Source organism: Cryptomeria japonica, chromosome 7 (assembly GCF_030272615.1).
Source record: "Cryptomeria japonica chromosome 7, Sugi_1.0, whole genome shotgun sequence".
Classification (NCBI taxonomy): domain Eukaryota; kingdom Viridiplantae; phylum Streptophyta; class Pinopsida; order Cupressales; family Cupressaceae; genus Cryptomeria; species Cryptomeria japonica.
The window spans coordinates 785,353,381-785,362,005 of record NC_081411.1 but is presented as its reverse complement, the minus strand read 5'-3'; positions in this window follow the sequence as shown (position 1 = coordinate 785,362,005).

The window sequence follows — 8,625 nt, the reverse complement described above, 5'->3', positions numbered from 1 at the left end:
CTAGATATCAGAGTGATCCTAGAGAAAATCATAAGAGTGCGGTGAAGAGGATTTTTAGATACTTGCAAGGAACATCAGAATATGGTTTGTGGTACCCTAAGGATGATGACTTTACTTTATGTGCACATATAGATGTTGATTGGGTTGGAGATGTTGATGACCGAAAAAGTACTTTTGGTGTAGCTTTCTTTCTTGGAAAGAATTTGGTTTCATGGATCAACAAGAAACAATCATGTACTTCTTTATCTACTATTGAAGATGAGTATGTTGTTATTGCTACTAACTGTACTAAGGTTATATGGATGAAGCAACTGTTGAAGGATATCAAAGTACATTGCACTGGACCAGTAGTTATTCACTGTGATAACTCTATTGCTATTAACATATCAAAGAATCTGGTATTTCATTCTAAGACAAAGTACATATCTATCAAGTATAATTTTTTAAGGAGAGGGTGGAAGAAAATGAAGTTAGATTGGTTTATATGAACACTAAAGAGTAGATGGCAGATATTTTCACTAAACCTTTGCCTAAAAAACCATTTGAGTACCTGAGAGACAGGTTAGGGGTTTCTGCCCCTCCGACAAAGAACTGATTGATGCTTTTTGGCATTAGCCTGGTATGTATTATTAGAGATATCATTCATTTTGGCATTGATGTGGGGATGCAACTGCTCAGGGGGAGTAGTTAGCTTTGTGATTCAATGGTTTTTGTTTTTTCTTTGATATTTATGTCATATTTCTGGCATTGATGTCAAAGGGGGAGAGATATAGATGTCAAAAAGAAAAAAGGGAGTTGTATACATTAGGAGGAGATATATATATATGTAATTCAGAGCTTTATAGAGATATCATTCAAAGGGTGAGTTTGGTCTTTGTTTCAGAATTTCATTGCTATATCTTTGAGTGGGAGATTGTTGGTTGTCTTCCTTTGGGGGAGACTTATTTGGTATTTCTTGGTACTTAGATGTTTTTCATATCTAGTGTTGCTATCAATGTAAAAGGGGGAGATTGTTGGCCATTTGGAGAAATTGATTATGTATTGCATTGATGTTTTGTCATTGATGTCAACACTAGCTATTTTGTATGCTTTACCGGCACCCTTCTAGTCCCAATAGGATATGTGGTTTCTAGTTGGATTGTATCCGACATGATTTGGTATGCTTCAGTATGGTTTAGTTATGGAATTGGCTTATTCATAATACTAATTTTCATATTCAATACATTGGTTTTGTTGTGGTGATTAGATGTTATCATGTTTGCTTGGAAGCTTAGTTTGTGGTTCCAGTGAGGGTTTCACTGGTAGAGCTTTGATGAAGATCTTTGATGAAATTCATAAGTGGTGTTGGTGCAGCTTCTGGTATGGATATAGGATGCTAATGGTAATCATGTTTGATACTTGGTAGATGGATATCATTTCTTTAGCGCGTGGACCTATATTGGGTCCCAGTTGATCTAGGTTATGGACTGACTTAATGTAACGTGTGGATTGGACCTTTCGATGTGTTTCTAGGATGTCTTATGTGTTGGATATTATTTTTTTGGTCTAAGGCTGACATCTTTTGTAATTATGTAATTGGTTTATTGTTTGGTAGCCGCCTTGATTGTTTATGGTTGAGGGTTTATATATATATTATGTAAGATCTCATTGTAGATCATATTAAGGAAAAGGATAGGAATGGGATATGGATATGTAATGTGTGAATAATTTAATATCATTCAGGCAGAGTATTTGAACGATAATTGGAGATTGAGTTTGGTTTATGTAAGAGGATTTTGTCCTCCGGTATTGAGCTTAACCGAAACTACACTCAGGCATAGGAGATGCTATCTTTGTAGTTCATTCATTCTTCCAGATTGTAGTCTTGATTTCTATGTAGTCAATGCGACTCCTTTTGTGATGAGAAGTGTGCTCTAGGCTATTGGCCTTCCTACAAGTGTAGGCCCCTCAATTCTAATTCACATGCTTATTGCATAAGTATTATCTATCTGTGGGTAGGCTTCCCACCATGGTTTTTCCCTTTAAAATATTTTCCACGTATAAATCTTGGTGTCATGTGGATGGTATTTATTCTTTGATTATTGTTTATGCTTAATTGGTTTAATTGCTATTCCAGTATTTGGTTTAAGCATTCTGGTATTAATGTTTTGGGTTCTGGTATTAAATTTTTAATTGCTAAATGATCTAGTAATCTGTGACAACTAATTCACCTCCCCCCCCCTTAGTTGTCTTCCAGTTATTTGAGTGTATAACACCTTCATCTTATAAGCAGGTGGTAAAGCTCTCAGAACTTTAGAAACTATTTCATCTTCACTCAGAGATCCACCATAGCATTGAATTACCATGACCCTTTCCATAAATGGAGTAATCCTTTCATCTTCTTCCATCTTCAAATTTTCATATCTCACCCTGTAACTATCAAGTTTAGCAATCTTAATAGTAGGGTCAACTTCATTTAGAGTCTCCAACTTGTCCCATATAGCTTTTGTTGATGATTTATCAATCAATCCCATTATTTTTTAATTAGAAAGTGCACACAAGAGGGCTTCTCTAGCTCTATAATCATTATCAAGCTCCTTATCTAAGTTTGTCGAAGGAGGATTATAGATGCCAGATTAAAAGGTGTAACACCATTCTCAGTGATCTCCCAAATTTCCTTACCAAGACATCTCATATGAGTCTCCATGTGAATCTACCATACACTATAATTTGTTCCATCAAGCCTAGGACTTTCTCTCTGGAAGTGAGTTGTACATGAACTAGATGAACTTTAACTTTTAGATGCAATAGGATCTTCCTCAAGCAGTTAAGCTTCTACAAAGAGGACCAGAGCTTTGATACCAATTGTTAGATAGTTCAAATAACCGGAAGACAATTGAGAACAAGGGGGGCGAATTAGTTGTCACCAGATCACCTGAACCGTAAGCAATTAAAAATTTAATACCAGAATACTTAAACCAATTAATGAAATAGCAGATATACCAATTAAGCACAAGAAACAATTAGAGAATAGATACCATCCACATGACACCAATATTTGTATGTGGAAAACCTAGTAAAGGGAAAAGCCATGGTGGGAAGCCTACCCATAGTCAGATAATACTTCTACAATAAGTATGTGATTACAAATTGAGGGGCCTACACTTGTAGGAAGGCCAACAACCTAGAGCACACTGCTCATTACAAAAGGAGTCTCACTGACTACATAAAAATCCAGACTACAATCCGGAATGAAGAATGAGCTGCAATGATAGCATCTCCAATGCCTAAGTATAGTTCTAGTTCAGCTCAATACCTGAGGACTTAATCCTCTTGCATAAACCCAACTAGATCACCTATGATCAACTAAATCCTTTGCATGAATTATTATTACATTATTCGCTCCTATACCATTCCTACTGTGATCTACATTGAGATCTTACATCATATATATACAAACCCTTGACCATAAACATTAAGGTCAGCCACCAGACAATAAACCAATTAAATAAATATAAAACATATCGATCTGAGACCAAAAAAATATTAGCCAACCCATAAGACATCATAAAAATACATCGAGTACTAGCAACATGTTACATGAAGCTGGTCCAAAACCCAGATAGAACCAGACCCAATTTAGGTCCCCACATGCTAAAGAAATGATCCCAATCACCCAATTCTTGAACATGATCACCATCAACATACTAAATCTCTACTAGAAGCTACACGAACATGAATTATGCTTAATATCAAAATATCTTCAACAAAGCTCTTCCTGTGAAACCCTCACCGAATCAACAAACCAGAGTTACCAGCATATAAGATAGCATCTGATCACCAAATCAAAACCAACTGAATGAACATGAATCTGAGTAGCATGAATAGAAGATCTAAGCCAAAGCATGCTAGAGTATACTGGATCATCATGATCTTACCAACTAGAAACCAAACAACCTACTAGGACCAAAAAGATACCAGTGAATAGCCAAAACAACTAGTGTTGACATCAATGACAAAACATCAATGCAACACATAATCAATTCCTCCAAATAACCAACATAAGAAGTTGGCCAAAGATATGTAGAATGAATTTGAGATGTCTATGATTGGTGAAATGAAATTCTTTCTTGGATTGAAAATTACTCAATTGGATAAAGGTATCTTCATATCTCGGAACAAGTATGTGAAGGAGTTGTTGAATAAATTTGGTTTGGATGACTCAAAGCCTATTGGTACACCTATGGTGACTGAATGTAAGCTGACAAAAGTAGATGATACTCTCAAAGCTAACCAAACTATATATAGATCTATGATTGGTGGTTTATTGTACTTGACTCAAACTAGACCTGATATTATGAATGTTGTTTGTCTTGTTGCTAGACTTCAAGTTGATCCTAAGTAATCTCATGTTACTTCTATTAAAAGGATATTTAGATATTTGAAAGGGACAATTGATTTTGGTTTGTGGTACCCTAATTATGATGAGTTTACTTTGAGTGCCTTTATAGATGGTGATTGGACAAGTGATGTTGATAACCAGAAAAGAACCACTGGTGGTGCATTCTTTTTGGGTAAGAAGTTGGTGTCATGGGCAAGTAAGAAACAAAATGCTATCTCTTTGTCTACTACAGAGGCTAAATACATTACTATTTCTAGCAATTGTACTCAAGTAATTTGGATGAAAAAAATGTTGAAGGATATATGAGTTATTTATGATGAACCTATTGCTATATATTGTGATAATTCAAGTTCTATCAATATCTCTAAGAATCTAGTATTGCATTCTAAGACAAAACATATATCTATCAAGTATCATTTCTTGAGAGAGAAGGTAAATAAGGAAGAAGTTAGATAGGAGTATGTATCTATGAAGGAACATATTACATCAGTCTGGGGAGATTCACAAAGATATCTTGTGATCCTGATTAATGAGTTGTGACTGCTACTCAACATGAGTAGTCAGTGTTGTGATTGAGATGTTTAGGCTTGTGTGATACTTCATAGAGGGAGAGAATTTTGATTTTCCTAACTTTTTCATTGATTTCAAAGGGGAAGGAGATGTATGTGAAAAACCCTTAAGCAATTTTAGCAGAGAGAAGTAGTGAATCAAAGATTTGTGATATGAGTTGTTTGTCAAAGGGACTTGATATTTGTGATTTTGGGGAAGATTGTTGAGAGTTAATTTGTTTCTTGGCATTGATTGTTTCTCACATTCATATGTTGCCATCAATGCCAAAAGGAGAGATTCTTGGATATTAGCTGATATGTTGTCATTCATGTCAACCTATGTGAAGTCAATATATATTGCAGTTAGATTGGTTGAGTTGGTTGAGCCTGTGTATTGAAGATGAGCTTATACGGTCTAATGGGTTGTGAGATACTTATCTCTAGTTGATTTAGTAGAAGTTTCAGAGGTCAACATGATGATTTGAATCACGTTATGAAATCTGTTATTATGGTTGGTTATTTAGTTGTTTAATATTGGCCGTTTTGGTCAATCGGTTTGTTGTGCTCCAGAATTGTAATATCTATAGTTGTGGATGTGTGGGATGTATTATAGACATTCATGTGTGTTGTTAGTTTGAGTGGTTCACGATTTGGATATCCATAAGAAAATATTTTAGTTTGATAGTTAGTTATGTTGGTGTTCTTGAGCTTCAGTAGAGAGATGATGACGTTTCAAGTAATATGAGTTGTTTTGATTGTTGCGGTGTGATTCAAGTTCTGTATGGATGTTTAAATATTGTGTGCTATGCGTGTTGGTGGTTGACGTTGATTTTTGTGCAATATTTCTCTAATCTAGTGATGTTCTTCATGTTATGCAATGTTCACAATGTTGTAGCGTGTTACGAATGATCAAGGCATAATTCTTGGAGGTGTTCCATATTTGTAGTGGTTGTTTAGGTCTAGACTATGTCTTAGCCAACATTGTCTTAGTTTTCATACATTATTATAGAATTTGTAGTTATATTTTTGTAATATGTAGCATATAGTAAGCCAACCTATCTTTCATAAGATGACGACTTGTATTAATAAGAAGTATAATCATTCAGTAAGGTATCTGATCTTTGTATAAGGTATTTGTGTGTGCGAGTAATAATCTAATCATTCAAGAGTTGTGTGAAGTTGTGAAGATGTGTGTTGCAGAGAAGATGAGATAGTGTGCTTAACCAGAACTATACTCAGGAATGTGTAGATGTTATTTCATCAGTTCATGATTCTTCGGATGTAATCCAAATTTTTTTGTAAGTGAGTGAGACTTCCTTTAAGGTGGTGAGCCTTCCCTAAAGGTTGTAGACTTTATGGGTTTTGTAATTTGATCAGTGAGCTCAAGGTAGTGTGCCTAAATGCATGTGCATTACCCATTGTATTATGTCACTTACTCCTAACAAGGTATTATCTCATTCTGGTTAGGCTCCTGCAATGGCTTTTCTATTAATTGACATTTACACATCAAAAATCTTGGTGTTATGTGCGTTATTAATGTGGTGTTGTTTCATGCTTTAATTGTTGATTATCAGATCTGAGTTATGGTTTAATTTTTATAAGTTTTTGTCCAAACTAATTCAACTCCCCTCTCAGCTTGCTGCATTATTGCCAACAAATGGTATCAAAGCTAGATCTTCTGGAAGAAGCATGACCTCTAAAGGAGATCTAGGATGACAACCTTTTCTTTTAAGAAGGTTATTATGAGATTTAATGGAACAAACTACACTCTCTAGAAGAGGCAGATGCATTAGACAATAATACTAGAAGATCATGAAGAATGTATATAATGGTCCTTAGAATGGTCCTACTACTCTAGATGAGCTAAAAGAAGTAGAATACAATATTAAAACCAAGAAAGCATTTTTGAGTTCCTTGATAGGTATTGAGATGACTAATATGATAGATCTTGAGACCACTGATGAGATCTAGGTAAAGTTGGAGACCTTGCATGAATGTGATAGTCATGTGAACATTGTGAAGTTGTAGACCTTGAAAAGTAAATATGAGAAACTAAAGATGAGTGAAGATGATAATTACTTCTTTTATGCAAAATTGAATGAGCTTGTATACAAAATCACATGTGCTGGTGGAGTCCTTGAAGAATATGAGATTGTTGCTTAAGTGTTGATATCTTTGATTCCAACTTACAAACATAAGGCTACTACTATTGATGAGATCTGAATTATGACAAATGTGACAAGAGAAATGTTGGTTAGTAAACTTGTTGCTTTTGTGTTGAGTGAGTTTGGTGGCTCTCTTCCAAAGACTGAAGCTACCTTCAAAGTTACTATATCTAGGAAGAATAGATATGATCGAGGATTAAAGTTCTACAAGGGTATCTAGATATGAGAAAGAGATGAAAGAGATGGAAGATGATGAAAAAGAGCTTGAGGAGCTTGAAGAACTTATTGCCAAAAGACCGCCTAAAGGTGCTGGTAAGTATAAAGGGAAGTTAACCCTTGAATGTTTTTAATGTAATAGGATAGGACATTTTGCATCAAGGTGTCGAGAAAGAGATAGGAATCCTAAGAAGCCATTTAAGCCCTATAAGCCTAAATATCAGAAGAAGTGTTATTATGATGTTGATGAAGACGTGACTGATGATGAGTCTGATAAAGGAAACTCTAGAGACAAATTTGTATTAATTTCTATGATTGAAAATGATTTGGTAACTACAAATTCTACAAGCTGCATTAATGAGGAGAAGCCCTAGCTATGAAACTTGAAGAGAAAGATGAATGGGTTATTGACAGTGCTTTCTCTCATCATATGAGAGGTGATAAGAGTAAGTTTGTGAATATGGAAAAAGTATGATGGTGGTGTGGTAAGATTTGGTGATAACAAATCTTGTGTAATCTGTGGTAGAGGCTGTATTTCTCTTGATGGTAACCATAACACTGATGATGTTTTATATGTTAAAGGCTTAAAACATAATATTTTGACTATTGGAAAGATCATGGATATGGGAGATAACTTGCAATTCAATAATGACAAATGAAAGATCTTGAGTAGCTCCAGAATTTAGATTGCATTAGGTACAAATACTAAAGGTAATATATTTCACTTGAATGCTGGTGTAAAAGTTGCTTGATTGCTTAGATTGATGAAAGTTGGTTATGGAATAGAAGGATGTGTCATGTAAATTTTGATAGCATGGTTAAGATAAGTTATTCTCAAGAAGTGAGAGATTTACCTAAGTTGATGAAGCCTTCTAATCCGATATGTAACGAATGTCAATTAGGTAAGCAGACAAGAGTTACATATAAGAGAAAACAATATAATTCTAATGGATTGTTGGATCTTGTGCATACTTATTTGTGTGGTCCTTCTAGAGTGAGAAGCTTGTTGGGTGACATATATTTCATGTTACTGATTGATGACTATTCAAGCATGATGTGGGTTACATTCTTAAGGGAGAAGTATGAAGAATTAGAGAAGTTCAAGATTTTCAAAGCTATGGTTGAGACTGAGACTAGACTGAAGTTGAAATGTCTATGACCTGAAAAAGGTGTAGAATTCACTTCCGGTGAGTTTAATGCATATTGTGAATTGCATGGAGTTAAGAGACAATTATTTGTTCCTAGAATAGCTCAATAGAATGGAGTTGTGGAAAGGAACAATAAAATAGTTCAAGAAGCTACTAGAACCATGATT